Below are 23,313 nucleotides of genomic sequence, written 5' to 3' on the forward strand. Positions count from 1 at the left end.
GCCAGAGAGATCAGCTCATTTTTTACTTTTATTTTATGACAGATTGTTATAATTATGTTCTTACCAGTAAGCACAAATGAACATCGATTTTTACATTCTTAACGTACACTGGATAACATCACCTGTAAACACAAGTAAATTGCATATAAGAGATGTCTTTTTAAATATTTCTTAAAGGACCAGTGATTCTTTCAGAGTTCCTCTCCTGAAGCTGGGTGTTCAAACGGTTACACTCAGAGTTAATTGGAGACTCTAGTTTTAATTCTGATGGATTAACCAAACTAATTCCTGATAGCAACAGAACCACGCACAGTGAGCAATATAGCATCTATGTGTAAATTGCTCTCAACAAAACAATAGATAGCATCCAGCCTGCCTAACTGGTTGACCATATATTTTGTATCTATAAATAAGAGCTTCTCCTCACTGTACAGCAAGCATTTCATAATGAAAGTTTAGGAGGCCTTATTGAATTAGATCTGTATGGCTATTTGCTGTGCCATTTTCAACCTTTCTAAAAAATGAAATCGTTCACCATTCCAAAGCAAAAGTCCTTGCAAACATCTGATATTGCTGAGTGACAGCACATCATTGACAAGAACCAAGCACTTAACAGCAAGGAAGTTCTTTTAGAACCTCATTACATATTAATATTGAATGTAAAGAAACACATATGCCTTCATAACATACAACCTCAACTTCGACCCAAAAATCAATACCTTTCCTTAGCAATTTCAAATAGACCCCTTTTGAAACACAAGCACAAACTGGATATATGACACTTGGTGCTATACCAGCTGCGGATTAGACACTGAAAGCTAAGTGGCCCCAACTCTGACAACCCTTTTGTTGGCTCTATGCCACCCAAGCATTAACCTGTATTGGGAACTCTTGGCTGCCCCTTTAGGAAAGGGTTCTGACTACTTTGCACTGCCTCTGCAATGTGAAGCACCCAGACAAAGGGCTGAGGATCAGGCCCAGAGATTTTTTGTTATTGGAATGTCTATATGCTGCTTTGCGGCACAAGTCCTCTCTTAATTATAGGATTGATGGCCAAGCTGGAAATACTGACTTTCCAAGGTTTAAAAAACTATTTTCTTTGTTCCTCATTTCCTTAAAATGACATGGAAAAAGGAAGAATAGTGGGATTTTCACTTTTTATGCTTCCTTAAAGGAAAAAAAAAGCCTAAAAGAGTGTGCGTGTAGGGGGGAGTTTTTTCTGCTTCATTCTAGGTCTTGTCTACTCTGGAAGATTTTATGACAAGTGGAAAACTAGTGAAGTTATACACTTACAAAATTAAGATTGCAAGCTCAGCAACTCAGAGGGAAAGGGATTTTGAATCAGACTGTTTAAAATCCTTCGGCTTTTCCCTCTAGTGAACACTTGGTTGAAAGGATATCTTTGTTAACACACCTCCCTGTCAATTAAGGTGTAAGAGCTTACAATAAATGTTTGTACCCCCCACCCCAACAAGAGCAGACCAGACTTGAAATTCCTGATATTTCTAACACAACAAGAAGAAGAAGCTTTTTAAAGGAGGAAGAAAATACAAATGAAAATTAACACACCTTTCAGGCCTTCTTTATATCACAAGGAATTAAAAAAAAAAAAAAGGACAAACCCAATTTTAAAAAAAGTACTTTACAGGTCACTTTTAAGTCCTTCTCAAAATATTTCAGTGCTGACAGAATGAAAGCTTTTGATCTACAAACAGAATGAAAGGATAATTATTTACTACTCTAATTTCTCCATATAAAGTCCATTCACTAGTGTGTGACAGGAACAGTCTTGCTCCAATCATAAATATACAATAAGCTTACATAATTTGGAGCTGTTTGTGGTGGTTAAGATCAGTGAGGCTATAGACTAATGATGTGACATTTTGATTTCTGTCTGATCCTTCCAAAGATCTTTATAATTCTTTTGTTTGGGTGATGACCAGTGTGTCCTAAAGTCTCCCCTCTAGATCCCTGACCAAGGGCCAGATTGCCTCTCTCATGGAACGGGGAGAAGAAAACTCCAAGGTTCACATAGTTTCCTCTGCAGTGTCCTGAGAAGTGGGAGAGGGGTAGGGAGGGGCTTGGCAACAGGTCAGATGAAGTGCACTAAGCCTCCCAACCCTGCAATTCCTGGAGATTCCATTAAGTTCAAAGAGTTGAATGTTTATTAATTGTAAATAAAAATCCTCTAAAGAAAATTGTATAATGTCTTGTAACTGGAGCAGGTCATCAGGTTCAATAAATAAATTCCTAAAATAGTTCTGGAGTTCAGAATCCAACAGGCAAGGAAGGAAGTCTGTACATTCAGAGGTGAGAGAGCGCATATGTTACTGTTTGTATTTCATCTGCCGAGACATCATTCATTCTTGTGTTTTCCACTTCATGTCATGCCATGTCAGCTGTGACCACAACATAAGACCCCTATAGTGAAAAAGAAAATTCCCAGTTTAACATCATAGCTTGCTAATCCGATGTCAAAAAGACAAGCATCTACTGGGTTGCTGGCTCAAGAGCTTGAGCTTGCTGGGATGATGTCCATGTCTAGGCCTCTGAAGTCTCTGCTTCGACATCTCTAACTTAGAAAGATATGTAAACATGTAACGGATTGTCTTCACCAGACATTTAGGTTGTGTTATAATGCAACTGACGGGTTCCCCCCAGGGTGCCACCTGGAACTGGGGTACCACTGAGCCCCCCTGACCCACCAGCCTGGGCTCTCTTGTACACTGTACTGCTGTGACAAGCTGCCAAGCCCTCCAGGCTTCAGCCTGCACTTTCACCAGCATACATACAGGCAGGGACACACCCAGCTGCAGTTATATGCAGGCAGGCTCTTTGACCAGCCCCTGCATGGGAAGGCTTCAGCTAGGGCACCTCCTAGCTCCTCAGGTACACACCCCCCTCTGGAGTATAAACTGAATATTATACCATCATGCGCTGCACAGGGAACTGTACAGCGTAAGCTCATAAAATTGCCCCCCCCCCCCCATATGGAGAGGAATATGCAACCATTTTCTGCCCAAGTTATGATTTCCACGCACTGGTTTAAATACATTTTGTTTTTGCATTATCGACTACAAAAGATTATTGTAAATGATTATAAGGGATAGCAAACATCAAAGCAGATTACCTAGCAAAAAAAAAAAAAAACCAATAAAAAAACACAAACTAAGCTTAATATACTAAAAAGATTGGATATGAATACCTTTAGCTTGAATCCAGCACTTCCCCCAGTTCAGTCTTTGTTCCTCAGGTGTTTCCAGGAGTCTTCTTGTGTGGGGAGTAAAGAACCAAGATGATGTCACTCCCCTGCCTTATATAGCTCTTGCATATGAAAGGAACCCTTTGTTTCAAAGCTTGGTTCCCATGCCAGCAAGTGGAAAAAAACTGACATCCCAAGATGGAGTCCAGAACAAGGTGACCTGGTCACATGTCCCTGTAGAGTTACAGGAACCATCCCCCATGGGCTGTTTAGAGTGTTCACAGGAAGGCTCACCAGGTGGGAGCTAAGCTTCTCCTAAAGCCTATTGTTTCTTCCTAATGGCTCATTAACCTGAATGGGCCCTTCCCAGCCAGACAACTAGACTGACAGCATTTTGCCTAGTGGACGTTGCCCAGGAATAGCTATGCATGAAATAGATACATTGTCAATATTCATAACTTCAGATACAAAAAAATGATACATGCATACAAACAGGATAATCATATTCAGCCAATCATAACCTTTCCAATGATACTCACATGACTTATTGTGCATAAAATACATCATAATTATGATATAATCTTATCATACTAATATCACTATGAAGAATATGGGGTACAGTGTCACAGCAACCTTGAGGAATCATGTTTCCTAACATTATGTTAGACATGATTCTGTGGTCAGCACAGACAAGGAGAGCTGGTCATGAGTAAACCCTATTAGAAACATGGGTTAGCCACAACCAGCTGACAGGATGTTAACCACTACCTGGCCCTGTCTACCCTGACTGCTAAAGTCAGGTTTAACGACATGCTAGCTAGCACAACTGCTCACAAATGTGTTTTAATATGGCCCAATTTTCCAGTGAAGACAAAAGCCCTATAAAGAACTTACTTTTTATATAGACGAAATGGGGTGGAATTTTCCAAAGCACTGAAGAGAGTTAGGCACTGTAAATACATACACCTGCTCCTATGCCTCCCACTGGTCTCTGGCAGCTCAGCAGCATCTGATCTCTGTTTCCCTTCCCAGAGTTGGGGTTCTTCAATACTTGACCAAGACTGGAGTCCTATAGTGCACACCTTCTCAAGGGCTGGCTTACTGCCATATAATAACAAACACAATCTCTCTTTCTCATCTCTCACTGGGTCATAGTTCTTCCTTTCTGAGGTCTGGGTCTCTGTCATTTCAATCCTTGTCTTTCTTTTCCCAGCCTCCCACCAGGCAAACCATTCCTCCTCCCTGAGATCTGTCTTCAATTGTCCTCAGCCAAACATAAACCACAGACCTCTGACTGCCCTCTCCGCTCTCTCCCACTTAAAGTCACAGGGTTCCCAGAGCCAGTTTTCTAGGACTGCAGTTTCTCTCTAGATTTTCATCCATTCCTTAAAGGTGTACCAGACTGCTTCTCTCAAGAGCACAGGCCCAGCTCAACCAGCTCTCTAACTGGTTCCAGCTATTTCCACTTGCACCCCACTCATACTTGACCTTCAATGACTCTGTAGGTGCTCAGTCCTGTTTATATAGTCCTTCCTGATTCCTTCCTCACTGGTGAGGTCAGTTATTATAATTAAACCTCCCTGACATCGTCAACTGGGATCACCAATTATCACTGGGTTGCTAGGTCACAGGCCAGGCTGAGCCCAGCTTCCGCACAAGGGCCAGCCAGTCTGTGACAGGCACTTATCTCGCACTGAGTTTTGCTCTCTGTACGCAGTCATCACTTTCACCTATGGTACCACTCTTCACAACCTCAAAAGTATGCATTCAATAACAGTGAAATTCCACCACTCAGCAATCTCTTACCCACTCTTGAATAAAATTTCAATATGTGAGGATTAAAAGACTAAGGAAATAGATTAATTTTATTTTCCTTCACAGCTACATAATCTCCTGAAATAGCCCCAGAAATGTATATTGAGCAAGGCCACAGAAAACATTAATCATTTCCAGTGCACTGCACTTTAATTAAAGGTCTACATTTGACAGGCAACATATTTAAGTACTTTAAAGAACTCTGTGTGTTTTTTAACAAGTCCTAATGCCATTTATTTTGAGTTTTACACAGAATACAAAGTTGAACAAAGGGCCAACAGTTACTAAAATAAAATACATACTGTTCTATCAATTGATCATTAAACGGTTAGCATTAGTTTGATCGTTAATCCAACGTTAATGAGATTGCAGAGCCAACACTGATTAAAATGAACACAAGTAAATATTTGACTGACTTGTAGAATAACATCACTGACAGATTTATGTTAATGTCAAACTACTTTGTTAAAAACAAGCCACAAGCAATAAAAGAGAAAACTGCAAGCTTGCAATTGCTCCTGCCATAACTGACAGCTGATGTTCACGCTCATACACCAGGCCCTTCCTTCAGAAACAAAATACAATAGAATACAGCAATAGTCCAAAGTACTACATCTTACGGTACTGTTGGTGTTTAGATACCGATGGTAAACTTGTTAGAAATACCATAGATAAGTGGTTCTCAAACTGTGGGTTGAAACCCCAAAGTGGCTCACGACCCCATTTTAAAGGGCTGGTGTTAGACTTACTGGGGGCTGGGGCTGAAGCCCGAGCCCCACCACCCAAGGCTAAAATTATATGCTGCACACCTGGAACACTTTGTGCAATTCCATAGTTGCGTGGCCCTTGCAATCAGGACTTAGCATCTGGACAGGGCAAATCTACCCCAGGCAGTCCTCCACGCCATTGCAGACCCCCACCCACATGCAACAGCCCCAAGTGCATGCTAAACGGGTGAGGAAGGGAAAGGAGAACATGAGACACACAACGTTAGGGGATTTTCTTGTTGGCACTGCTTTCACTGTTTGCACTGTTCAATGTTTGGTTTATGCTCTTTGTTTTATTGATAGTTTTGATGTTTGTTTGTTTATTTCTGGTGTTTTAGTGTGCTGATGGTAGCTGGCCTGCCTGTCAATGGTCTAATATTATTTTTTCTTATACCTTTTTTCTCTTTTGGGGGGATAATTCATCCACAGTCACAAATAAAGGCTTATTTTATTAAGAATGTTTATTACCATCACATCATCTAATGTGTATTTCAAATAATAAAGATAAACACATGACAAGGTACAACTGGGAAGTTGTTGTGATGTGGCATCCCATGTGCTTTATGAAAATATGCTTATGATAAGAATATGCCATAACTGAGCTATATTTTATGCAAGATGGCTCATGTAAGGTACCATTGGAAAGGTTATGATTTACTGAATGTGATTATCCAATTTGTATGCATGTATCATTTTTGTATCTGAAGTTAGTAATATTGACCTGTGTATCTGCATTTCATATTTGCTGCTTTGGGTCACGCCCACTCCTGACACTTCAAGGTCTACAATGGAAAAGTCAGACATGGCTAATGGCCCATTAGCAAGGACAATGGACTGTGAAAAGATTTGGCCTTCCTGTGGACATTCCATAATGCTACTGACTCATGGACAATGGGGTCGGATGATCTGGTCACCTGATACTAACCAACTGCTTGGTCTGATGTACTTTTCCATGTAGGCGTGGGGAATCAAACAAAGGATTCCCTCCTTATGGAAATTCTATATAAGACAGGGAAGGAAAACAATGATTGTCTTCAGCTTGCTTCACCTCTGCTCCCCACCCCAAAGGGATACTTGAAAACAAAATGACAGTAACTGAAAGGGTGGGGGGAAAAACTGGGCCAGACTGGAAGGGCATCTGGCCTGTGAAGAAGATTATTAGAACCACATTTAGGATGAGAATTCACATGTAACCAGTTTCTTTCGTGTATTAAGCTTAGTTACTCTGTTTTATTTTCTTAGTAATCCGCCTTGTTCTGTCTGTTACCTCCTTAACTACTTAAAATACACCTGTTATAGTTAATACATTTATTTCTGGTTTATAATATAACACAATTTATATGATTTCTAACTGAGGGGAGGGTGAGAAATTGTGCATACCCTCTTCCACATCAAGGGGAGAGGCGAATATAATAAATCTTTGGGACTGTACTCCAATCGAGGTGGACATCTGAGTGCTGGAGCAAGTCCCTTAAACTGAGTCTTCCCAGATCTGATCTGCAGCTGGGGGTGGCCCTGCCTGTGTGTGTGTGTTAGAGGAGGTTTTAAGAGCCTGGCTCAGTGAGCCTGGCCCAGGTTAAAAGGGGCCCATGCTGGCAGAACGGGTAGACTCAGAGGTATCCCAGCAGATGACTTCCAGGGGGTCCAAACCATCACAGTTGTATCCAAACACAATTTCTCAATACTTTTATCAACATCAATCCATATTGTAAATCCACAGTTCCTGCCACACACTCCCTTCCCCGTTTCATAAGAGTTATGTCACCTATAAGTACAATGCATGGCAATCAACTGCCACCCTCCCACATTAGACTGCATGATGTGACTGTACCTCATATATTGTAAATGTTGTACACACACTATAATACTATTCTTTGTCTTGCATTGGCTTGTGCAAGTCCAAAACGGGGGAGAACAGAGCATCCCTGATTGGTGTTGCCCAGGTGCATCCTGCTCCCACTGTAGTAAGTGTATTGGTTCCATATGCTGGAAACATTCCTGTCATAGGTCTATTCAGGGGGAAATGGCTCACCTTTGACTTCATAAAGATTGTGAAGAGCATAGCAAGCCATAATAATGCAGAGAGCACTGATGACACAGGAATCCAAATGTGCCTGTAGACAGCACCCACGGTATTTCAATCTGCACAATGCACATTCAACCACCGTTGTAAGCCTGCTAAGAGGGTAATTAAACCTTCTTTTGCCAAGGCCTCTGAGAGCAAGATATGATTTCATAAGCCAAGGCAAAAAGGGATATAGGGTCCCCTAGAATAACAGTAAGGACAGTAGGTCTATTTATGAGAATGTCATTAGAAGGGAATGGTGTCCCAGACTGGCCATGAATGTAGACTCCTAATCGGTGAAAAAGTTTGACATCATGAACTTTTGCAGTGCAGACCACGTTAAGCCCATAAGCTGGCCTCTGTGGTCCACAAAAGATTCTGCCTAACAATGGAATAGTACCCTTTGCAGTTTATATATTCACGTACTTCTTGAGGAGGGTAAACTATGGACACATGAGTCCCATCAATGGCCCCAGTGCAGTGTGGAAACCTCATTCTTTCAAAAACAGCAATTACTTCAGGGATATTGTATATGCCCATCACTTTAGGGTAAATCACATGCTTGATTGCCACCGCCTTACCCGCAGTTGACTTCCCAATGCCAAACTGGTTAGCAACAGACCTGTAACAGTTTGGGGTAGCCAGCTTACAGACAGTTATGCCAACTCTCTTCTGGACTAGTGTGGCTGCCCTCATGCATGTGTCGTGACACTGGACGGTTGGGGCAAGCTGCTCAGAAAGCTCCAAAACATGTAGCTTTCTTCATGAGAAAGTTCTGGACCCACTGCTCGTGACCCCGGGCCCGCATGATGTGATCCTATCTGGCAGTGCTTGAGGCCCTGCTCCAGAAGCATCAGAGTACATACGGGGCATCAGCAGTTATACCAAGAATCATGAGCAGCAGCCAGTTAGTTCATGTCTTGCATGTCTGTATCATCCTCCTCCTCTAACAGGTGCCTTTGGTAGGTCAGAAAATGCTGCCAGAATGTCCAGCAGCAGCTCCCAGAGGCTCCGCCCATTTCCTGAAACAAGAGTGAAAGCCCAAGCAAGAGAAGCTCTTCAAATGGCAACACGTCCATGTTGCTGGCTCTGGTTGCTGGGAGCAGGCAGATCCAAAAGATTGTTGGCAGGCTGCAACAACTTCCTTTAATGTCCAGGGTGGACAGTCAAGTTTTCCCACAGTGCACCACAAACCAAGGGCTAGGGCACTAGGAAGCCTAGGATATGGTGGTTTGACCTGGGTCTGTGTACTGCAACGTGGAAGCTGGTGCCAAGATTTGGGGTCCTCAGGTCACCAAGTGTGGTCACTCAAGCTCTGGGCTTGAATCTGTGGACCCTGAGCTTTTAAGTCCCACTAACCCTGGGCTTTCATTCAAGTGTAGACACAGTGATGAATACTAGTGGATTGCACTGCAGGATCACAGCCATATTTTGCAACGTACTTTGGGACCCTTCTCTATAAATGTAAGAAATTATTTATTATTATTACCTCTATTATTTCAGAAGATCACAAAGATCAGTGAAGAAATCGTGTGAACTGATGCATTTCATTCTCATCAGTCTGTTGTTTTTTCCAAATCTTTAAATACAACTCTAACACAGAAAAGAACCTAACCGTATAAATGTCATGAGACACTTTGCGCTCTTTTCTTCTGCAACCAGATGAATCTCTATATACAAAAGAGTCACAAGAGAGTTCAAGCATGAACGGTGGAAGGGCATATCAGGTTCACATCACTGCCCACAGTTTATCTGGCTTAGTGGTAAAGCAATTTGTTCTGTGTCAGTTACAGCATGCATGACATCTCACCGATAAAGAAGCCTCTGGGACTTGATTTATTTCTTGAGCAGCTGAAGATGAAATACCAGCTCTGTTATATCTTTTTCATGGACTCATCTGTAAATTATAAAATCAGCTCCCCTTCTAATCCCCCCAAAATAGTCTCAGGAATGGCAGTGGAGGTATAGAGAAGAAGAAAAAGGGAAATGTCTTCAGACACACAGCTGACACAGAGCTATACTCCAGGGCATTTGTGGCAATTCACTTAGTCTGGCTAGCTGCTTCTACATGATTGAGAACATGCAGCTTTTGCTGTAAAAATTTCTGAAAAGCTCAAGCAATTTCAGTAACTGAAAGGTTGAATGGGGAATAGGGAATATCTTAAATGGCAACAGTTAAAATCACCCCAAAAGTTATTACTTGATCAGATGATAAGGAAGTAATGTAACTGTAATGGGCCAGATGCTCTTCTTCTATGGGAAACCCCACAAGAGGAAAACTGTTTAAAAAGAGTTTCCCCCATATGGCAAGAGGTTTGCAGCCTTTTGAGGGGCATGTCATGGCCATCAGCTCAGAGTATCTGTGCAGAAATCAGACTCCAGCTTCAGGAATCTTGGGGCACCAGTGACAAAGATCTGTCCACATACACTGCTCTCTGGGACCCTACTGCCCCAAGACAATCTCAAGTGAAATCGTAACCGTTCTAAAACTGTCTCCAGTCAGGTTAAAATTCCTTGCTCCTTCTTACTCTTTAGGCCATATTGAATGGTTTTACTGTGACCATGTGAAAGCAATTACATTTATTTAAAAGGTAAACTTAGCCATGCTTCATCAGAAAGCTGCGCTGACTTTAAAGTGAGGTGCAGAACTTTAAATCACTTGCAATGAGTTATAATGCTGTACAGAATTTATATCCTGAGGTGCGCCACAAACCCTGGTTCAGATTAGTAGTTTTATCTTGTTGCCTCACTCTGGCAGCTGTGCTATATATCTAAAATTAAAACTTGATTTTACATAGGGCCTTTTGTACTCCAAGCTTCCCAGAGCACATGACAGAACAATGATTAGTTAGATCCTAGTAGGGCAATGAGAGCAGAGGTAAATGCAGCAGCCATGATGTGACTTGGCAATTCCGCTACTCAACCTTTAAAAGAGAACAGATGGTTTGCCAGGACCCCAGGATTATTATTTATCTTTGTATTGTTACCCCTTTTGACCCAATCAGCTAGCCAAAATCTGGGGTCTTGTAGGTTGTGCCGACTGGGAGGAAAAATTGATGATGGAGTCTGGTACCTTTGATACAATCTCATTTATTTACAAAGAGAACATAAAGTCTGATTTCCTCACCAAAGGAGATCTCAAGAGATATAGCAAAAAAGAAGCATTTAGTGAAAAGGATTTAGCTTTCTTTTATTAAAAGGAAGCCAGGTTTTCTTATACTCCAGAAAAGATGTGTTACCAACTAAGAGTCAACATGCCAGCCTTTTCCCTAAGTTAATGTTTCAAATTTCATGCAGACATTTTACTTTGTGTCACTTCAGAAATCTCTCTCCAGAAGGAAAGCAATGGAACTCATGCAACATAAACAAAGCATAACAGCTGCAGTGAAATCCCCATCACAACAATTAGAAACCAATCCTCCTCCCCTAAACTCTGAATCGAAACACTTAACACCAACAAATCACAACAGAACTATGTAAAGTGCAGCTGCCTTTGGCAGTGATCTTCCACTCACTCGTGTTCTGATAGCTATTAGACAGTGGCAGGATCTGGAGATTAACAACTTTTTCTTTTTCCTTTCCTCTCTTCATTTCTCCTTTTCTTTTAATGGGTCTCTTTGGCTTCATGGTTAATGACTATATTTCTGGGTCCTATTAGCACCATAACACTTGCCAGAATAACACAATTATAGATAAAGTGAGGTGATACAGTATAAACATAGATAAAATGTAATTATAGATGAAGTACTCGAACTGTTACTGCAGTGTGTCACCAAACACAAGGACTGCAACTGTGAGGTTCTCACACAAGGGGAAAGGAAAGGTCTCCACTACCTGCTCACTTAGATATGGGTCTGTCAAAACCTTAAATAGGTTTGATAATAATTGCTTTAAAAACCTGTGGAATTTAGTAGAGATTATATCCTTTCTATTAAATTTTAAATGAACCTGGCATTCTGTAGCAGTGATATAGAAAGGTTCTCACTTTCTATTAAGTTCTACAGGACTTTTTCACAAGGCTAGTACCAGCGAGGACATGAATAATAGTAAAAGCTGAAATGCCTCCAGAAAGAGTCTGTTCTCAAAGTATTACTTGCACAGCAGGAAGTATGAGCAACTGGAAATTTTGCTAGATATCCTGTTCTCATGAGAATTTGAGCCTGATTTTAAAAACATAAGACTCTGGGATATTTTGAAGTATCTCAATGACTTTTGGATGCTGTCTGTACACTGAAATATTTGAGGTTCCCTTATCACTAATAAAAATTATATTTTATGTGGGATGGATTATTAAAATGTTTGTCTTGGTTTGAGATGCATTGTAACAGTTTTTGCCAAAATATCTGTATCAAGAAGCTAATGTACAGAGCATAAACTATGCACTATACAGACCTCCTTTGCTAAAACATTACTCAAATAAAAAAAAAATAATCCCAGTTCAACTGGAGCATTATACCTAGAGGGAGAGATCAACATAATGCAATAAGATTTAGAATACTCAACCAAAGAGAGAACTCCTATAGTAGATGTTTCTTGTAATAACAATATTGGCAAAATATGCAAGAGGATATTACATTCACACACTCTAATGAAAAGTTAATACTTCTGTGACCCTCTTCCCCTCACTATGCAGACCAAAACATACATTTTAACTAACTGGCAGAACCTCAGTGAGTAGGATGACCAGATGTCCAGATTTATAGAGACAGTCCCGATACTTGGGACTTTGTCTTATATAGGTGCCTATTACCCCTCACACCCTGTCCCAATTTTTCACACTTGCTGTCTGGTCACCCTATAAGTGAAGGCAAAGGGAATGAGAGCTGCAAAAGGGCACCCCATGTCTTGCCTACTGACTCAGGTATGATTGATTACTTGGAAATGAAATTGAGACATGAGGAAACTGAACACTGGTGGATAAGCAAGGCAAATGCTGTCCAAATACAACCAGCAACAATGTCAATTTATTGACTCAGATCCTGGGATGAGTCTAAGGTAAGCAGAGCACAAGTCAGGGGTTGTGGGGGTCACAAAAATGGCTTCATCTCACCTTTCCCTTTGATTGTGCAGGCTGGTCCCCTGTGTTAGGGCAGCCTGAGAGTTGCAACAGCCAGTGGGAGCTGATGATCAGTGTAACCCAGGGGCATCCTGTGCATGTCCCTTTTCCTCCAGCCATGCCACTTTCCCCTACTGTGCCAGAAGCATATAGACCAAGTGGCATAAGAGCCATTATGTTGACTCTACACTACCAGAGAATCTCCATCCCAGTGGGCTGTTACTTCCTAGGCTGGCTTAAGAAGCAAAATACACCGAAGGATGTGGCCTATACTCTCCCAGAAGAAAAGCAGAAGAGCCTAGCATAAAAGGAAGACATTAGAGAAACAAGACAGCCTCAAAACCATTCTGAAATAGAAAAGGAGACAAGAAGGGCTGCCCTTGAGGCCAGCCGCCCATTAAAGTCCCCCAAAAGATTAGAGTTAGTTAATGATCTGTCCCCTGAGGTGGCCACTGCCAACCTTCATTTGACACTTGCTCATTAGGTATATTACCACTGATTAATGCTGGATTATTGATTTCCTTTTAAAACATGAGACATTTGTCATCTGAGAACAATGTGATATAGAGTTTGAAAAATATTTTTAAAAAGGGGCTACGGGGAAGGCACACATGACCTCAAATCATGGCTCATAATCATGCCAGTAATCCCTTCCTCATTATGCAGTTAGGAGATGTATGGCTCATCCCCTTTTTTCCCCAGGAAAGTGAGACAATGGAAATATTTATTTTTATTTTACTATTAATTTCTTTACCTTTTTAACATACATCTCTAGCAGCCCATCCCGTGCTCAGGGTACCTATCCCATACATTGCAAATGACAACATAAACAGAGACTGTGCATAAATACATCCACCTCAATCCAAACCCTCCTAAACAACCTTAATAGAGAGGGTAAAAGGATAAGCTTTGCAGCAGGCTCAGAAGATTCACAAATCTGGGCTGTGGTGGACAAAGGGGTAACTATATAAATAGTGCCACACTTACTCACAGCTCTCATGAGCTTAGGGACAACATGAAAAGTCCCTCTTAACCCTAATTTTTTCTTAATGTTAGTCATTTAAGTGGCTACACTTTTCCTAACTTTTTGCACAATCCAGCAGTTGTTATTTAAGCAAAACTTGCATTGAAGTAAAAATTATCAGTCATCTTCATATTATCGTTTATAACTTTGATATCTGGAACGATATCGAAGTAAATTATTAAACAATTAGTTTGTAAGCACGTAGAGGATAACAGGATTATAAGTAATAGTCAACATAGATTTGTCAAGAACAAATCATGCCAAACCAACCTCATTTCCTTCTTTGATGGAGCTACTGGCTTAGTCAATAGGAGGGAAGCTGTAGACATATCTTGATTTTAGTAAGACTTTTGACACACCACACAACACATGAAATTACTATAAGGTGGATGCAAAAGTGGTTGAAAGACCATACTCAAAGAGTAGTTATCAATGGTTGCTGTCAAACTGCGAGGATGGATCTAGTGAGGTCCCATGGGGGTCTGTCCTAGGTTCAGTACTATTCAATACTTTCTTTAATGACTTAGATAAAGGAGTGGACTTGGATAAAATTTGCAGATGACACAAGCTAGGAGGCACTGCTAGTACTTTGGAGAACGGTATTTGAATTTATCTTGATAAAATCGGTCTGAAATTAACAAGATGAAATTCAATAAATGTGCAAAGTATCGTTCTACACTACAAAGTTTGGTCAGTGTAAGTTCCCTTGCGTTGACCTTGTTGTGTATGTGTTTACATTTAAATTTTTCAGCCACCGATTACTCTCCATTACACCAACATAGTAACACTGGCTTCCGGAGCGGTGTTGAACCATGCTGAATATACTGAGGTCCACGCAGCACAAATATAGACATTGCATTACCTTTGTTGACTCTAACGTCCTCCAGCAGCTGTCGCACAATGTCTGACACTGACCGCTCTGGTCACAACTATGAACTCCATTGTCTAGGCATCGCGGAGATCAGAAATCACATTCCCCCTTTAGAACCCCACACATTTTTTAAATGAGTTTTCCTGATTATCCGTCTTGATGAGCACACCTCTTTCTTCTGTCCATTGTTGTGTGCAACTGCCCAGATGACCATGACCATGACCATGACCATGCCGGCTTCCAGCATGAACAATGAGGAGGAAGAGGATGGGGGACATGCGACCAGGAGATCCAGCCAAGACCTGTTGGAGACTCCACTGCAGTCCAATGGGTCCCAGCCATTGAGCTTGGGTGAACCTGATGCAGAAGAAGGAATCTTGGGTAAGTGTGTACATTTATTTCCTGTTACAGTGATGGCACCCCTGACTAAGCAGGACACAGCTATCACCTTTTCATTAATTTACTTGTTCTAGATGAGGTGGTGGTACTACAAAGAGAAGCTGTAGCGAGGCATAAGCTGGGCCCCTCTGGTTTCTGCCCCTGCTTCCCTCGCAAACCAGTCAGGGACACCTCAAGTTGATGCAAACACCAGAGCTCTTTATTTACAGATATTTCCCACCACCACATTACTATCTATGTACAGGTTTTTCACAGCCAAACTTTGCCAGCAGCAGACTAGAGGGCAGGGCAGGGCAGGGCAGGGCCTTTTTCTTCCCCCTCCTCCTCCTCTGGCTTCCTTCCTGCCAGCCTTTATAGCCCCTGGCTAATTAGGCTGGCAGCTGTTTCTTCTTGCCAGGCAGGCAGAGGGCTCTTCAACCAGCCCCAGTCCATCCCTCTTGATTGGGACTGGAGTGGCAGGGGGGCTGATTAAGCCGTCCTTACTCAGCACCCTGTGACAGAAGCAGAGTTATCTGTTTCTCATTCCCTGTAGAGTTAGGCAAGAGGGCCATGTGGAGCAGTGTGTTTATGTACACAGGGATGTCCCTTGAATCCTCCTGAGAGATTTCAAAGAAACTTTCATGGAGGTACTCTGCAATCCTTTCCTAAAGATTTCTAGGTAGGGATAGCAGTCTTATTTCTTCCCCATGGTAGGACACTTTCCCATGCTAGTCTGCAATAACTTTGACAGGCACCATTGCAATACACAGGCTAGCAGTATGTGTGTTAAAACCTACACGCCCAGAACCTGCGGAGTTGTCAGCTGCTGACTCCTGCACATCGCCACAGGAGGCCTAGACAGGATGACCCTGTGAGGCTGGATGTGGCAGGAAGTACTGCCCAGCAAGACCTGAGTGACAGCTCATCACAGCCATTGATTGACCAGTATCAGTACTTAAACCAGGAAGAGGGGGAGTTGCCTAAGCAACAACACAGGTTGCCTGCCCATCTGCGCTCCAGACCCTGTTTGTGATAGACCCTAGACAGATTCTGACCCTGGTTTGTCCTTGACTTTGCTATTCGATTGCCATCTGTAACTTGGAACCCAACCCTGATCTCCTGGTAACCTGACCCTGCCTGCCTCCTGACACCTGATTTTCCGTCTGCCCATAAACTAGGTGCATAAACTTGACCCTTCCATAAACTAGGTGCATTCCTTTTGCATACGTAAGAGCCAATTACATTCACATCAAAATCTCTTTACAAAACATAAATAAACTACACCTAGATTGAAAATGAGATGCTGGCAATTGTATTTGATTGTCTTAAATTACATCAATGTAACCCTTCTGCCAGGCCAAGTTGATAGCAGCAAGGGCCGGGTTCAGTACACAGGGGTTCCCTCTCATCAAAGCAAATGCAAAACTGGCTTGAGCCCCCACCCAGTGACGTGGAAAAATCCTACACACCCCCTGGGCACCTCAAAGAGGCAATACTTCCCCTCTCGCAAGCACAGAGTCTCGGTGTAGCAGAGACTCTTTAATAACATGAAGTAAACGACATCAGCATTAAATTGGGAAAACACCACAACTAGTATTCATTAACCAAACCATGAGCAAAGACCCACCCCAGCAAATTGGGCCATGTCCTTTCCCTTGGGTTCTTGAGTCCCACAACCCAAACGTCTCGAGCCCAGCAATCCAAAAATCACCCAAAGTCCAAAAAGTCCAGCCCCTGAGTTCAAAAGTTCATCTGCAGAGTGTTACTCCCCAGTCTGGGTAAAAATGTGCCTGTGTGCGGGGGGGAAAGAGGTAGGGTGCACCTTACGTGACCTGAAGCTGACTGCCCCACAGGGGCTCCACTCGCTGTCTCATGAACACTCCACCAGCCTATCCACGAATAGCACCACTGCACTCTAGAACTTCAGGCTCCCCACTACTTGACACAGTGCTCAGTGATTTCAGCTTGTAGAAGTGGGAGCCTTAGTGCTGGTGCACCATAAGGCCAAAGTGAATTCAGCACAGTCCTGTAGTGAGACTCTTAATAGACCCAAAATTAGCTCTGACATTCCACAGTGGAGAGAGACAGAGGTGCAACTGGTGTTTCAGACCCTCACAAAGAGGCCCACACCACCAGATACTAATACCTGTCTCAAACCTCTCTCAATTCACAGAGTTTTGGAACCCATGTCCCTTGCCTAGCAAGTGCTACTTAGTTGATGGTGAGTCCCTCCATCATACAAAAGGCCAAGTACAGTTCCACTGTCCTTGATTCCCATAATCGGGGTAATAACAATTTATTCTTCCTGCCCCAATAACAGAAACACTGGGGATCCCACAGCAGCCAAAGTGACCATCTGGGCAGCTATGGGCTCATTCTAGGCGGGGTGGGTGTGCCTACGCAAATGAAATCAGCCCCTGAAGTTCTTTTCCACAACTTGCCACACCTCACCACCATATGTCAGGGTGGAGCTCATCCTGACTCTGCTTACATCAATATTAGTAGTAGCAGTGGGCATCCTTCAGTCTCAAGAGACCATGGGTATGCGCCCCTGAGTAGTATAGAATTTACTCAGTTGGTTTTATGGCAGTCGTGAACATGGCTGAAGAGACCCACTGGAGAAAGAGACACAATCTCTGTTGCATCTGTGACATTTAAAGGTGACTTTTCAGTCCTTTGGGCTCTGCCTTCTGTAAGCTCTTTTCTCCTTTGCTAAGCTGGGTAGCTTCCTCTCTTAACTCCAGAGACCTTTGTTAAGCTCTTCTTTCCAAAGGCTGCGGTCTTGAGAGTGATCTTCCCAGTTATCCACATCCATGTCCATTTCTTTGAGGTCTCGCTTGCACACATCCTTGAAACGCAATGTTGGGCGTCCTTTGGGTTATGCCCATCATTCATCTGGCACACATGCCCAAACCAGCAGAGGCATCTCTGTTTGAGGAGTGTTTGCATGCTGGGTATGCTGGCCCATTTGAGCACCTCCATGTTAGTGACTCTGCCCCTCTAGAAAATTCCAAAGATTCGATGAAGGCAAAGCACATGAAAGCTACATCATGTACATTATGATGTACATAAGTTACATCAATGTACATAGATTAAATGAGTAAGAGAAAGAAAAGATGTAAGATTGTGAAATATCAGGAAGACCATTGGAAAGCCTAGGATGGAGCTTATTAAAATTTGACAAGAAAATATTTACTATTAATAGAGCACTCCATGAATTCAGTGTAGATTTCAAAACAATAAACAAGCACCAGAATGATGATTACCCACATAAATCACAGTATACAAAAGCACAGAATACCAGAGATTCTGACAGGCAACTAAAAACAAAAACTTTACTTTGAGAGACATACAAGACCATTTTCCAGCCAGATAGCTGGGCAGATAGCCACTCGGTACAGATGACAGCTAGAAGCCAGCAAGGGCTGTTAACCCTTCAGAGCTAAGACATGGTCACGTACAGTACTGTGGAAATGGACAGTCATAGATACCAGAGAAACCACTGAGATATATGTGAAACACACAAGATCCCAGGTACCTCTTAATAAAGGGAAAAGTAGGTGAGACTTCAATTCCTCCAGGGACAAATGAGCTATGAGGATCTGGATTAGTGTCAGCAAATCACTGCACATACCCACATTGCCCAAGTTACCACGTATGGCGTTGATGCAGATGCCATCACCACCCCAAGTTGCACAATCCGATAGAACCTGGCTAAAGCTGAGCCTATCAGGGTAGAAACACAGCTATAAGGGACTAATTAGGTAACCTGGAAAAGAAGTTCAGAAAGTGCTGACCAGTTATAGATTGTCTATTGTTTCAAATTTAAACGTATCGTGTGAGGTCTTGTCTACACACAAAAGTTGTACTGCTTTCATTATATTGTGTAGTTAAAGAGGTACACGCCTCCCTAGCCGTGGATGCAGTTATACCGGTATAAAAGTGTGTACATTGGCATAGCTTCTTCCTATAAGGGAAAGGGACTAAGCTAGGTCAGTCAAAGTACTTTTATACCAGTATAACTGCATCCACAACAGCAGTTATTCCTGTAAAACTATTTCCATTAAAATAAAAATCATGCCCCTAACCAAACTAGTTCTATAAAAGCTGTGTATAGACCAGGGCTAGGAATGACTACAGGGCAAAATCTGAAAATGGGACTTAGAGCTGTAAGTCACTTAGGCCCTTTTGAACATTTTTCCCAGAGTGATTAAGGAAGAGATGTAAGGTGAGCTGTCACGTTGCTAACATGGGGATGACTATGCTAATCTGTGTGTTAAGCCTCTGAACATGCCCAGTCTGAATTAAATGCCTCCAGGTGCCTGAGCAGACTCATGGTCTGATTCTCCCTGTCTTTGCACCTTTTATCGTGGAGGGCACTCACACCTCTCAGAGGCTTGCAGCACCTCACAGGATGAGGCCCTTACATCTGTGGAAAATGGGTGTAAAACTCTACCAAATAAGGGCTAGATTCATCCCTGCAGTGATGCAGGCACCAGTATAAGGACAGGGGGAGGTATTTTGGGTCTCCCCTAGTCAGGTACATGGGGGTTGGTGTGGCTTTCAGTACAGACTTGGGCAACCCTCATGCCCAACTTGCATCCCTGTTGCAATGCCGCTAGGATTGCTGACTCTCCAGAGTGCAGGTCTGCCCTGGCCTGCCATGCCCCACCTTCAGCCCACCCTCTGCAACCAGGGCTCCTATGGAGGTGGTAGTTTCACTTGCTTATGACCCCCTTGTAGCCCTTTAACTGGCAAAAAGAGGTCGTAGGACAATGATGAACAGAGCCTAAAAGTGGTAGCATTTTTCAGTCTCTTTTCGTAGGTGTAAATGACTACCTGAGTTGCAAGGTACTGGAGAATCAGGCCATCAGTCTGAGCTGAGGGCTCACACAATTAATAAAAGTGCAGAGACTACATTCCAATAACCCTGCTTTCTGAGGACTCACTAAACATTGCAGGTCCTTGGGGCATACATTTCAAGTACCAGGCTGCCCTTTAGATTGCATTGCTCATATCCCTGCATGGTATTTCCCTAGGTGTTTGATTAGGAAAAAAATAAATAAAACCAACTTGTCTTAAAAAAATGCAAAGAATATAAAGCAGAAAGAAACTAATATGCCTTTGAAAAAGTAGTCTGTTTACATGGATGGAGTTTGCTAGGTGTGCTTGCAAGCAGATTAGGTTGCAAAGCCATTGCAATGGCTTTGATTTCTGTCACCATTAATCCATCTCCTTGGGAGTGGTTTGTTGCTGGTGTTGAACAGAGGGGAAGGAACATGCTGGTTTACCCGTCCCAGCATTCTGGGTGAGATTCTAGGCTGTGCCTCTAAGCAGCACATCTAGCAGCCCCAGGTAAGCCACTTATACACCCTCCTGATTCTGGGTGCACCTGGGGCTTGAGCAGCCCCTGACGTAATTCAGACAATCTGAGGGGGCCTAAGAAATGGCCACCGCCCCAGGCTACCCTACGCTACACTCCTGCCCCCAATACGCTCCTCCTGCCCCCTGCCCAAACCCCGCCTCCCTCTTGTTGCTGGTTCCACAAACATTGCACAAACCAAAGATTCCTCCATGGTCAGGGAATCCGCAGCTGCTCATTTAGAGCAGCTACAAGGTCACTTTGTACTGCAGTTACCTTAACACAGGGAAAAAGAAAAGGAGGACTTGTGGCACCTTAGAGACTAACCAACTGATTTGAGCATAAGCTGTCGTGAACTACGAAAGCTTATGCTCAAATCAATTTATTGGTCTCTAAGATGCCACAAGTCCTCCTTTTCTTTTTAGGTCATGGATGAGTTTAAATGTCAGGTCAGGGAGGTAGGGTCAGAGTTTCAACATGTTGCAGAAGAAGAAAAATATGGCAGCATCACGCTGTCTGGAGTGGCTCACAACTGAATGCCTACCTCAGGGCAGACTGTCAAAAATGGGGCAGACACCGGAAACTGGTGGTAAGTTCTGTAATATGACTTCACCAAGCCAGTAACAAATGTGAACTCCTGGATCACTCTCTCAGTCTTACCATGGAGTCACAGACCGTCCCCTTAGGCTCTCCAGTCTATCTTGCCACCCAGGAAAACACTTAGTGATAAATGGTCACTTACACCAAGAGACCAGTCACTTACTCCAGATCAGCTGATATCCCAGATCATACACCATAGACAAGGATTGTAGCCAATCCTGTAATAAACTATCTAAAGGTTTAATAACTAGGAAAAGGAAATAGGAGAGTTATTTACAGGTTAAAGCAAGCAAACATATACACACAAATGAGTTGTAATCTAAATCTTATGAATGACAGAGTTGCAGTGATCTGTCAATTCTAAATGTCTTTCAGGGTAAAAACTGGGATAACCCTAGGGGATCTCTTGCTTTAGTTTAGATTCTCTGGCCCTGTGAGAGTTCAAACAGCAAAGAGATGAAAAATCTTCATATCATCTATTTTTATGTCCCTCTTCCAGGAGGATTCTGAATTCAGAGGATGGTGAAACTGCTTAGATTTGCAATTCTGTACTTGATTAGAAAAACAGGGGTCCTAATCAATTGTGTATTTATATTGTGAAGCAAACCAGGAGCTGGACCACATTGTGATAAGCATTGAACAGGGCAGGGATGTAGGACGACACAATCTGTAAACTAGGAAAGAGGTTACATTTTCAGCCACAGGTAACACAGTCAATGGACTCCAATCTGTCATGAAAAAGGGATTGCATGTAAGTCACGGGAAAATTTGACCCCAACAGAAAAGGTAAAGAACTGTGAGTAAAGGAACATGAATACACATACATGTCTATATTTATTATATCAATTACAAAATTCCTGGGATTAGTCCTCCAAGCTGTAAAGATATTCCCACATTTTACCAATCATGCAACCAAGAACCATCCTAATTGACTAGGGGGAGGAATGGACATAGTTGTCAATATTTATCCTAAATAAGCCTGAGCAGTTACCAAAGAATAAAGCAAGATGATCTCCTTCCTGCAAGGAAGAGAATCCGCAGCCAACTTGCTTTATGTGGTGGTGGTTTTTTAAGTTGTATTCTGTTAACACTGTTTTGGAGCATGCAGCTGTAGCCTAAGCTGTAAGCAGTCTATCCTGATGGCTTATGGGGAGTGGATTTGGAAATGCTGGTATGACTGACTCTTTTGAGTCAAGTTAATAAAATGAAGTATTATTTTGCACTTATATAGCACTTTCAAAGGATCTCAAAGTGTTTTACAAAGATGAATAATCATCATTCCTACTTTACAATTAGGGGACTACAGCACAGAGATTAAATGATTTGTCCAAGGTCAAATTTTGAGTCAGTGGGGAACAGAATCAGCCTTCATTCAATCATGTGGTCTTTAACTCCCAGATTCTATTTTACTGCCTTTCTATTCCTATCCTTTGAATCTCTTTACTTTAGTGCCCAGACCTCTGCTTCACTGCAAACCTTCACATTTTTGTCTTCCAGCAAAACTGCAGGATGAATAAAAACACCAGGAAACATCAGATGAAATATGGACTGGGTGGGTGTATGTCACAATATCACTGGACAGCATTTAATCTCTGACAAAACCTTTGTGCCTCTTGCCAAATGCAATTCTTTCATTTTATAAATGAGATTATATACTCTATTCTTCTCTGCCTCACTTCCTGAAGGATTGAGATAAGCCTATAGTTATTGTCAAGAGCAGAAGCACCATATACAAAACATATCAGAGCAATGAAGAGGATCTTTTAAAAAATAATCATGATGAGTCAAATTCATCCCTTGTGTAACTCCACTGAAGTCAATTAAAGTGCAGTTTGGAAAACAGTCCTTAGGCTAATGCATTAATGTTGCACTGAGATGGAGTGAGCTGTCATTTTACTCGATATCCATTTTTCATACAAATCAGAATGAATTCTTTATTTTTCTACTCCTTCCACTAGTTTTCATACATGATTTGCAGCTACTGTCATGTTTACATGTACCATCTGGTTAAACATCAGAAGAAGTTACCGACATTTTGCCTGAACCTAGCAGACTTTTACATACAATCAAATTGTTTGCATGCCACTAGAATTTCAGTGTTCAGACCAAAGTTTTGTGGAACTCTCCTTACAGTTCATGAAAGCAAGTGAAACTTCATGCTTGGTGTGCTACG

General features: G+C 42.3%; 2 long non-coding RNA genes across 2 annotated transcripts in view; one reads left to right on the forward strand and one right to left on the reverse strand.

The window, feature by feature from the left end:
- Positions 1–22,953, forward strand: part of LOC140911737 (uncharacterized) — a 51,360-nt gene extending 28,407 nt beyond the window's left edge. Inside the window, exons 2-3 of the long non-coding RNA XR_012159115.2 lie at positions 15,007–15,181; positions 22,638–22,953. This is a non-coding gene — a long non-coding RNA (uncharacterized LOC140911737). The remainder of the gene's footprint in view (positions 1–15,006; positions 15,182–22,637) is intronic.
- On the reverse strand, positions 1,668–4,741 carry LOC140912104 (uncharacterized). Its single transcript, XR_012159226.2, has 3 exons — positions 4,097–4,741; positions 3,206–3,270; positions 1,668–2,421 (listed from the first exon to the last, which is right to left on the reverse strand). It is a non-coding gene; the product is annotated as an uncharacterized LOC140912104 (long non-coding RNA).
- Positions 22,954–23,313: the final 360 nt, after the last annotated feature.

This window comes from Lepidochelys kempii, chromosome 5 (assembly GCF_965140285.1).
Source record: "Lepidochelys kempii isolate rLepKem1 chromosome 5, rLepKem1.hap1, whole genome shotgun sequence".
NCBI lineage: Eukaryota > Metazoa > Chordata > Testudines > Cheloniidae > Lepidochelys > Lepidochelys kempii.